The sequence below is a fragment of the Mus musculus genome, chromosome 6 (genome assembly GCF_000001635.26).
Source record: "Mus musculus strain C57BL/6J chromosome 6, GRCm38.p6 C57BL/6J".
Classification (NCBI taxonomy): domain Eukaryota; kingdom Metazoa; phylum Chordata; class Mammalia; order Rodentia; family Muridae; genus Mus; species Mus musculus.
This window is the reverse complement of record NC_000072.6, coordinates 128,190,089-128,201,967: the sequence shown is the minus strand read 5'-3', so window position 1 is coordinate 128,201,967 and position 11,879 is coordinate 128,190,089.

The window sequence follows — 11,879 nt, the reverse complement described above, 5'->3', positions numbered from 1 at the left end:
CCCAAAAAAAAAAAGAATAAGGCGAAAGTGAAATAGGTTATTAGGTTTCTTTGCACGTTCAAAAAGATAGAACTGACTTACTCTCTCTTTGAAATAATTCTTCCATACCAACTACATTATATAGCATATATTTAAACATATCCAGATAAACAATATCGAGGTTCAAAAACAAGTTTTCAAGTACATCTGTTTTTCTTCAGAGCTGGGACTGAATCCAGGACCTCACTGATGGGGAGCCAGCACTCTGCCAACCTACAATACCAGTAACCACAAAAAACCTTCCAATCACGAAAATGAAAAGATAAAAACAAAATATCAATTCTAGTGGAGGGTAAAGCACGCACTTCAAAGCAGAACATGATTATGATCAGCTGCTTCTAGCTGGTAATCTTCAAAGTAAAAACTTTGGCCCAACAAATCTTTGAGTCTCACTTTCACCTAGCTAGGGCACAGCGCGCCCCCTACTGGGAGTTCCTGACTGAATTAAAAAGCTCACTTTTAATATATACTTGAGGAGTTTAACACCAATGTTTGAAACTTTAAGGGATTTTACAACTCATCGTCGTACAGTTATTTGTTTCTTGTGCCCATAAAGTTCATTTTCAACATTTTCCATCAGAACCATCCTAGCCTCGCAACAAACGTCAGGGCTCTCATATCTCTCTGCTTTTCCACTACCTCTCCCATGATGCCTTCCATTCCCTCCCACCCTAGGTGAGTCTCGACCTGGATGCTGAGAATAAAACCCAGGTCCTCTGCAAGGTTCTTTTAACCACGGAGTCAACTCTCCATCCACCTCCCACACTAGGACCCGCACCTTCCAAATCCCACTGAGGGACTTCAACTATGACCCCCTGAGCCCCCGCGAGTTTCCGTAGCTCGGCTGGGTGGGTGGGAATGTGGTGTGCTCCGGAGGTATAGATCGCTTTGGTCTGCGCCTGCCCGGAGGAGTCGGGAAACAGCAGCCACAGCTCCTACCTTCCCAGCCATGGTCTAGAACGACTAGCTTGGGCACTGGCCACAGACAGAGTCTGGCAGTTCTAAACTCCACCCCAAGCTGACCACTGAATCCCTGGGCTCTGCCTCTCACACTTTGTTAAGTTTATCCTTCAGTTATTGCACCACTCTCGAGCAACAAGCACCGCCCACAGACTGGTGCCTCAGGCCCGGGCTCCGCCTCTTGCCTGCCTACGTTCCGCCCTCGTCCTGTTGCTCCCCACCGGGCTCCGCCTCTCGCGCACCAAGCCCCGCCCTCAGTCTATTTCTCCACATCCGGGCTCTGCCCTCTGGACCCCTGAGCTCCGCCCTCAGCCGCTGGCGTCACACCGAGGCCCCGCCTCCCACGTGCCAGCGCTCCTCTCCCAGCGCTCACCGGTCCTTCCAGCAGTCCTCAGGTTGCACGCGACCGGCAGTGAGCTTCCACTGGGTAGGGGTGGGAAGCCGGTGGCTCCGGGCAGCGGTGATAACCCAGCAAGGAAGCAGAGTCGCATTTCGGAGCGTCCACTCGTAACGCGGCCTCTCGCACACGGAGCTCGTAGTCCAGGGGAGAGGAGGCCAGGGCGGCCCTGGAGAGGTTGTAGGTGCAGCGGATCGGCCGTAGAGACCCCGTCGGACTCAGGAAGGCACTGTCAGCCGCTCGGAGCGGAACCCCTTTCCCAGACAGTAGAGTCACCCCTCCCCCTCCGGGGACCGTTACTGGTCGCCTCCTGAAGGATCAATCTGGGATTGTCCGCTAAAGTGGCCTTAGGCACCGTTAGTCTAGGGCTCGCTGGCTTGTGGCCTCAGAAGGTAATGCTCTGGGGTACCACTTTTATGTAGGGATTGTGCCCGGGGCTGGGGCATGGGCGGGAGCTAACGTCCACAGGCAGTGCCAGCAATATGCCAAATGCACCAAGCACCAAGGCAAAGCCACAAGGCTGTAGATGTCTTCTTTCAGGCAACCCAGTTTTGTGCTAAACCTCAATAGACTTTCTTTTGTCAGGACCATGGCAAAGAGTGGAACACCAGCTATTCAGGATGTAGATGAAAGTCGCTCCCCAAAACTAAGAGTGGTGTGAATTATATTTAGTCCCTGCCTCCAAGGGTTTATTAAGATAATTTAAAATGCCTTTGAGATGACAAAAGTTAAGACTCATCATTTTACTTAGATTTGCCTCCTATGGTTATAATTTTAGGCTCCTTCATAAATCCTACTAACATTTTACTATATATTATTTTTTCATTCATCAATTTCATTTCATCCTCCATTCCCTTCAGTACCACAACAGGACTACTTAATCCTTAGAGGATGTACAGCCAAACAAGGTGACTAGCCATCGGCCAGGAGAGCTTATTAAAAGATTTCATTTCTTGGGCATCCAGGTAACTTATCCACAAAAACTCATTGGTTTTTTAAAAAAAATTATTTATGTGTTTTGGTGTTATGACATATATATGTATGTATGAACCCTTGGAACCCTGAAACAGGAGTTACAGACATGAGCTGCCATGTGGGTGATGGGAATTGAACCCAGGTCCTCTGGAAGAAAAGCCAGTGTTCTTGAGTCATCCTGTTCTGGGATTATTTTTCAAGACATTTCTCATCTGTGCCTTAAAGACTAATAGAACTGTAACTTTTAAGTGTATCTTAAAGGGCATTTTTTTTTTCCTGGAAGAAAGGTTTATTGCATAAGGAAATCAATAGTGTGAAGGTAATTAAAATATTTTTAATTTATGCAAAAGTGTTTCATCTGTATGAAAGTTTTTGTTTGCTGCATCGTAGTAGTCAAGAAGTTCTGGAGAATTTCAGATTTTCAAGATTAGGGACATTTAATCATTTGTTTTTTTTTTAATTTTTTGTTTTCTTTGGAAAGTTTTGGTAGGTTTACTTTCTATTACTTCCACATCTAGGGGGTGGGGTGTGTGTCTCAATATATTGCCTGTACCTGTCTCTAACTCCAAGGCACAAGCAATTCTCCTGCCCAATCATATGCTGGAATTACAGGATTGTGACTTCATAACCTTCTACCTATATTTTGATAAGACATTGGATTTACAGTTTGATAGTGACATGGGATAAGAATTTGGGGACTGTCAAAAAATATATATGAGAACTTAGAAGCCTGGAGAGCAGAGTGTTATGGATTGAATTAGGTTCCTTAAAAACTTATATGTTAGCCTGGTACAGTGCCATATATATCTATAATTCCAGCACTTGCAAGATAGAGGTATGAGAATGACAAATTCAAGGCCATTCTTGCATATATATATATATATATATATATATATATATATATATATATATAGAGAGAGAGAGAGAGAGAGAGAGAAAGAGAGATGGATATAGTGAGTTTGAGGCCTGGCTTGGCTATATGAAACCTTGTTTTATATATATATATACATATATATGTATATATACACATATACATATATATATATATATACACACACACATATATATGTATCAAGAAAAATCCCCAATGATATCATATGGTTGCCCTCCCAGACTAATATAACCATTGTCAAGAAAGTAAAATGGCCCAGGTACAGGGTGTATGTCTGTCATCCCAGAACTCAGTACAGCAGGACAAGAGCCTGGGTTACATAATGGCACTACCTGAAGAAGCAAATGGAAAGACAATACAGAGGGCTGGAGAGATGGCTCCATGGTTCAGAGCTCTTATTATGCCAGGCATGGTATCAACCTTCTTTAACCCTAGTACTCAGGACACAGAGTCAGGCTGATCTCTGTGCGTCCAAGGCCAGTATGTAGAGGGACTTTTTTAACTCCCCCCCCTAAACAACAACAACAACAAGCAGCTCTTGTTGCTTTTGCAGAAGACCTTGGTCCCCAGCACCAAAATGGTAGTTTACAACCTCTTATAACTACAGACGAAGGGGATCTAATCCCTCTTCTGACCTCCATGTGCACCACCACACCTGTGAAATCACATAGATACATGCTGGCAAAACACTTGTACACATTAAATCTTTAAAAGGTTTTCTTTTTTAACGATAATACAGATTGGGAAAACAATTTGCAAGCTCTGTCTCTTACAGTCTGTCTTGAATATATGAATAACTCTAAACTCAACAAAAGACAGCCCTATTTAAAAATGAGAAGCGATGCTAGGCAAGTGGCTAAAGTCTGTATTTCTGGCTACTAGGGAAGTTGAGGCAGGAAGATCACAAGTTCAAGACCTGCCTCAGCAACTTAGTGAGACCCTGTCTCAAATTTTAAAAAGGAAAATGAGGACAGAGGGTATAGCTCTAGTAGAACACTGAGCACAGAGAGAGAGAGAGAGAGAGAGAGAGAGAGAGAGAGAGAGAGAGAGAGAGAGAGAGAGAGACAGAGACAGAGAGAGAGACAGAGAGAGAGACAGAGAGAGAGACAGAGAGAGAGAGAGGAAAGGATGAGAGGAAGGAGTTGAAGAGATCTTTCTTTTTATTTGCTTTTTTTATTGGATTTTTTAAATTTACATTTCAAATGTTTTCTCCTTTCCAGGTCTCCCCTTCAGAAACCCCCTATCCCATACCTCCCTTCCCCTGCCTCTATGAGGATGCTCATACACCTACCCACCCACCCACTCCTCTCTTCCCTCCCTGGCCTACACTGGAGCATAGAACACCCTCAGGCCCAAAGGCCTCTCCTCCCACTGATGTTCAACAAGGCTACCCTTGCCACATATGCGGCCAGCACCATGAGTCCCTTCATGTGTATTCTTTGGTTGGTGGTCCACTCCCTGGGAGCTCAAGGGGTGTTGGTCTGGCCTGTTGACACTGTTGCTCCCTCCATGGGGCTGTGAACCCTCTCAGCTCCTTCAGTCCCTTCTCCAACTCCTCCATCTGGGACTCCTGTGCTCAGTCCAATTAATGGTTGGCTGCAAGCATCTGCCTCTGTATTTGTCAGGCTCTGGGAGAGCCTCTTAGGGGACAGCCATAAAAGGCTTCCATCAGCAAGGACTTCCCGGCATCCACAATAGTATCAGGGTTTGGTGGCTGTATATGGGGTGGATCCTCAGGAGGGAGAGTCTCTGGATGGCCTTTCCTTCAATCTCTGATCCACACTTTGTCTCTGTATTTCCTTCTGTGAGTATTTTGTTCACCCTTCTAAGAAGCACTGAAGCATTCATATTTTGGTCTTCCTTTTTCCTAGGCTTCATATGGTCTGTGAATTGAAACTTGGGTATTCCAAACTTTTGGGCTAATATCCACTTATCAGTGAGTACATACCATGTGTGTTCTTTTGTGAGAGTTACCTCACTCAGGATATTTTCAAGGTCCATCCATTTGCCTGTGAATTTCATGAAGTCATTGTTTTTAATAGCTGAGTAGAATTCCATTGTGTAAATATACCATGTTTTCTGTATCCATTCATCTGTTGAGGGATATCTGGGTTGTTTCCAGCTTCTGAATGTTATAAATATGGCTGCTATGAACATAGTGGAACATGTGTCCTTATTACATGTCCGAGCATCTTCTGGGCATATGCCCAGGAGTGGTATAGCTGGGTCCTCAGGTAGTACTATGTCCAATTTTCTGAGGAACTCCAGACTGATTTCCAGAGGGGTTGTACCAGCTTGTAATCCCACCAGCAATGGAAAAGTGTTTTACTTTCTCCACATCCTCACCAGCATCTGCTGTCACCTGAGTTTTTGATCTTTGCTATTCTGACAGGTGTGAGGTGGAATCTCAGGGTTGTTTTGGTTTGCATTTCCCTGATGACTAAGGATGTTTCTTTAGGTGCTTTTCAGCCATTCAAGTTTCCTCAGTTGAGAATTCTCTGTTTAGCTCTGTTCCCCATTTTTAATAGGATTATTGGGTTCTCTGGAGTCTACCTTCTTCTTTGTATATGTTGGATCACATCTATCAGATGTGAGATTGGTAAAGATCTTTCCCCAATCTGTTGATTGTTGTTTTGTCCTATTGACAGTGTCCGTTGCCTTACAAAAGTTTTGCACTTTTATGAGGTCCCATTTGTTGATTGTTGATCTTAGAGTGTGAGCGATTGGTGAACTTTCCCCTTGTGTCCATGTGTTTGAGACTTTTTCCCACTTTCTTTTCTATTAGATTTAGTGTATCTGGTTTTATGTGGAGGTCCTTGATCCACTTGGTCTTGATCTTTGTACAGGGAGATAAGAATGGATCAATTTGCATTCTTCTACATGATGACTGCCAGTTGAACCAGTACCTTTTGTTGAAAATGCTGTCTTTTTTCCACTGGATGATTTTAGCTCCTTTGTCAAAGATCAAGTGACCCTAGGCGTGTGGGTTCATTTCTGGGTCTTCAATTCTTTTCCATTGATCTACCTGCCTCTCTCTGTACCAGTACCATGCAGTTTTTATCACTATTGCTCTGTAGTACAGCTTGAGGTCAGGGATGGTGATTCCCACAGAAGTTCTTTTATTTTTGAGAATGGTTTTCACTCTCCTAGGTTTTTTTGTTATTCCACATGAATTTGAGAATTGCTCTTTCTAACTCTATGAAGAATTGAGTTGAAATTTTGATGGGGATTGCATTGAATCTGTAGATTGCTTTTGGCAGGATAGCAATTTTTACTATATTAATCCTGACAATCCACAAGCATAGGAGATCTTTCCGTCCTCTGAGGTCTTCTTCTATTTCTTTCTTTAGAGAATTAAAGTTTTTGTCATACAGATCTTTCACTTGTTTGGTTAGAGACACACCAAGATATTTTATATTGTTTGTGACTATTGTGAAGGGTGTCATTTCCCTAATTTCTTTCTCAGCCCATTTATCCTTTGAGTATAGGAAGGCTGCTGCTTTGTTTGAGTTAATTTTATATCCAGTCACTGCTGAAGTTGTTTATCAGATGTATGAGTTATCTGGTGGAGTTTCTAGGGTCACTTAAGTAAACTATCACATCATCTGCAAATAGTGATATTTTGACTTCTTCATTTACAACTTGTATCCCTTTGACCTCCTTTTGTTGTCTAACTGCTATAGCTAGAACTTCAAGTACTATGTTGAATAGATAAGGATAAGAGAAGGCAGCCTTGTCTAGTCCCTAATTTTAGTGGGATTGCTTCAAGTTGAAGAGATATTTCTTTAATGTTATAAAAGTAGCAGTAAGAACATGGAAAGTTTATTGCATAACCATTATTTATAATGCATATAAAACACAAATCAAAATTTTACTAAGATACCCCATGAAACTTTTGAGGTTGTCTGAAAGAGAAAGTTTTACGGAGGTAGATATGGGTTCCCTTATACACTGATATTGAAAATGTAAAATGATTTTAAGAGTAGTATTACAAAGAAAGCCCCTTTGAAAACCTATGGAATACTTCTTTGAAAATTCAGTTACCATGTGACACAGAAATTCCACTCCCATGTGTATAGCAAGGAATAAAAATATATGTCCACTTCAAATTTGGTACATGGGTTATTTCTAGGGAGCTTTCTCAGTGATAGAGACTGTTTTCAAGCCCCAGAACCAAAAAGAAAAGATTAAAACAAATTGGTATGGACTAGAGACACGGATCAGCAGTTAAGAGCACCGACTACTCTTCCAAAGGTCCTTAACTGAACTCCCAGCATACATGGCAGTTCAAGACCATCAGACAGTGACTTCTGGTGTACAGATGTACAATATACATGCAGACAGCACCATATACATAAAATACAGACACAAATGGGTACATGAGTGTTATAATAGCATTATTCATCACTGTAACCATCAAATCAGAGAAAAAAATTCAAGGCCCCAGTGATTAGCTCCTGAGAGTTGCCCTTACGACTTCACTGGTGTATAAACAGCTTACTCGGGTATTTTCACTAATTAAAAATTGGAAGCTGAAGGAATGAGAACTTGGCTACCTTAGCTGCATTCTAGATACAAGTCAAATTAAAGTCAGTTCTATTTATCTCCTATGCAGAGACCAAGGATAAACTAGCAGTTATCACTAGGTTGTGGTTTCCTCATAGTGGAAAGCAAGCACACATGAGGCCAAGTCACAAAAACTCAGCTGGTCTGTTCACTCCCTGCCAGGAACCAAACCCAAGGCCCAGTGCTTTGTACACAAGCACTCTGACACCGAGCTCCTGCCCCAACCCCTAGGAACTCATGGGAGGCCTCTGACTAAGTATGTTATATGTTCTATGTAGTCACTTTAGTTAACTGAGGAAGCTGTGTGAGTGAGTTATGTGGGCATCCCACGGAGTAGAGAAGTAAACGGGAAGGAGAAGGCATGGTCAGTACCTTTTGGAAGACTTCCTAATAATGACCTACACCTCTGATATATTGGTGTTAGGCAAAAACTTAGAACATGTATCATCAGGATGGCTTAGCCCATGAAGGTACTTGTCACCAAGCCCAATGATCTCAGTTGATCTCCTGAACCCACAGATCAAAGCTGAGAATGGATTTCTTCAAGTTGTCCTCTGACTTCCACACATACACTGCCATGCGCATGTACACACACAGACACACACACACAGACACACACACAGACACACACAGACACACACACACACACACAGACACACACACAAATATAATTTGGAAACTTTAATATGTGGTCACTACTTGTCTGAGGACAGAATGGAAATACATACAGCCTTTATTCTCATCAGTCACCCAGTTAAAATGAAGAAAGCTTAGCCCTATGTCATAATACACTCTTGTATGAGGCACAAGGATCACGCATTTGAACCCAGCCCACTCTGTGTAGTGAGACCCAGTCTCCAAACCAAAGTCTATTAGTGAAATAAAGATTTGCTGCTGAGAGGAAAACGATTAACTTCTATTAGATTTTCTTAAGCTTTATTAAATTGTGAACCTCAATAGATAATTTATTTAGATGCCTCTATATAGAGGGTGAAATAGAAGACTCAACTGAAGAAAGGGTCTACAGTCAGTGTGGAGGGAAAAGGAAATGAAGTGGATATGGAAGAGGTGGAGGAGATTTAAAATGGAGTTTCTAATTGTAAATTCCACTAGAACCCCAGAAGGGAAGTTAAGAATGGATGTGAGTTTGTTTTTAAAAGATGTTGAGTTCTTTCTCCAAACTAATGAAAATTAGATTAATAGGTCAGAAATCACTAAGAATACTAAAGAGCATACATAAGAATAAATGCAACCTAGGTACATTGGAGTCAAACAGGGAACAGAAACCAAAGAGTGGGACTTAAAATTAGTTGCACTGGGTTCTTAGGGCTGCCACATCCAAGTGCTGCAGACCGGAAATTTATCATCTCAGGTTCTGGGCCTGAGGATGTAGCACAGTGGAGGAACACATAGATACTTAGAGTCAATGAAGTCCTAAATTCAGCATCCCTTTTTTTTTTTCCAGAAAATTCATAGGATGTTGACAGAAGTATGCTAAAACTGTACTGAGTTTATGATAGGAATATCTAAAACCTTTATTAGGGCTCCCTGTGCCTCTTCCCAGCTCTGATGATTAGCTGAAAATCCTTTGCCTTTGGCTTGCAGCTGTAACCCCCAAGTATCTCCTTCTCTCCTTCTTTCCCTCTTCCTTTCTCTACTATGCTAGTAGGTTTATTTCAGGACAGGGTCATATTATGTTTCCTGTGTGAGTCTTGGTTGCTCTCTTGAGGTCAAGTAATCTTCCTCCTTCAGTGTGTCAAGAAGCTGGGCACAGGTGTATGCTCTGTCTAGTGTTTTCAATTTTATGGAACACCTGCCATGGTCTGGAGATATAGCTCAGTAGTAGAGTGTTTGTGTAACATGCTCAAAGTCCTAGGCTTGATGTTCAGCATAGATATAAAATAAACAAGCAAACAAATGACCACAGATACCAGCTCATGTGTAATTCCAGCAGTGGGGGGCTGATGCAGAAATATTTGTCAGGAGTTTGATACTAGACTGAGCTACACAGTAAAGTTAGGCTAGCCTGGTCTAGAGGGAGAATAGCCTAAAACTCTAGATTCTTGTGTTTCCAGCCTCTCAAGTGCTGTAATTATAGATATGCATATGTGGCTAGTATCACCTCCCCTTAACTAATTATGTCAGCAATAACAGATGTTCCTCCGTTTATGGGGCTAAAAGCCCAGTGGGCTCATTTTAAATGGAAAGTATCTTAATCTAAAAGGCAGTTAAGGTGGATGTGGTGTCAGTGTTTGTAACTCCAGCACTTAGGAGGCTGAGGCAGGAGGATCTCAATGAACTCAAGGCCAGATTTGAACTCCATAATGAAGCCCTTCCTCAAACAAACAAACCAAGCACTTAATACCCAAGCGCCTAAACTTTACAACATGCCAATACAGTGCATTGTACAGTATCTGGTATTTCCCTTTCTGATTGTGTGACTGAGAGCTGAAACTTCTGTCGTTGCCCAGCGTCACAGAGAGTATAACAGGCTCAGCTCTGAATGCGTTTAAACTGTACTCTGTCTGCCCTGCATAGGGGTGGCTAGTCTCCTGGGTTTTGATGGGATTGTAGAAGGCTGTTCTCAAGGCTACCAAGGAACCAGAGGATGAATAATAATAATCAAGAGGAGAAATGATTGTTTTTTAAAAGAGTAGCCAGTATTTTCTTGTATGGTTCAAATTGTCTGGGTGATTTTTCCACCAGCCAGTATGAAATAGAAAAGGCTAGAAAGTTTTGATAAGTAGAAAAGTAATTTCTTCCAGGATGGTATTCAGATATTTATTAATATCTACTCATAGATATTTAATGCCCTATTCCTGAGAGTAGTACATTCTAAGGACAAAATGAGTCCTTATTGACTTCATTACACCACAAAAGGTGCATATGAACACCTAAAAATCTTAATGGACAAGGTTGTTTGTAGAAGAAGTCGGCTTCATCATGCCCCATTGACACAGCCAGTGTAACAATAGAAATCTCAGGACACAGAATTTTATAAATTCATTATAATGACCAAGGCAAATAGATGCCTACCTGTGTAACTGACAGTGTACCTCAGGAGACAAGATGAACATCTCATCTGGCAGTTTTCCGGGACTAATAAAAAATAATATGCAATAAGCTAGTTTTGGAGAGAAAAGTCTATTTGATGGTAAATTAGAGATCATACAGTCTTCTAAGCATCTTCTTAACAAGAAAATAGATCTAATTAAGGAGATTTATATCTAATTTAGTTCTATACCTCCTTTCCAGTTAGTACTAGGCAAGGAATGAACGTGTGTGACCAAAGGTGACAAACTTCATTGAATCTAAAAACTTTATAAATCTTATATTACAGGGAGGAGTCAAAATAAAAACTAATGTTACTTTGCAAAAGATGACAAAGCTTTTGAAAGTCAAAATTCCCAAGCCGGTGACCATTGGAGAAGCCGGGCCAGCATTTTGTTGACTATTATGCTATGAGTCTCTAACCTGCTACCCTCTGAACTGAGACCTCAAGTGCCGGCCCTGAAAAGGAAGAAAAAGGATGACTTGGAAGCAGGGCTGCGGAGAAGCACCTCAGCAGGCAGAGGCCAGGTTTTGATCGCATGCTGGTAACTATTTATAAATGAGAGAGGAATTCTATTTTTTGCCTGAAATAGGCAAGAAAATGGGAGCTGCAGGATGGTTCAGGAGTTACGAACATTTGCTTATGTGGAGGACCCAGGTTTGATTCCAAACCACATGGTGGCTCACAGTGTTCTGTAGCTCCAGTATCAAAGGTCAGCTGCTATCCTCTGGCCTTTGAGGGCACCATGCAGGCAAAAGTGTAGTGAGCATGCAGATACATGTACCTAAACACTCATGTATAGAAATGTCACCAGTTGGAACAGTAGAAATAAGCTTTCCTGTCAACAAAAGAAGTTATGTAAAATTTTTCAGAAAGCCCAAGTCATTATGTATAGCCAGAGGTATCCAGATGGACCACCATCAAAGGCCCATTTCTGGATCCATTCTTGAGAATATGGCGACACCACTTGGAGAAATGAGGTACCACTGAAATGGCCA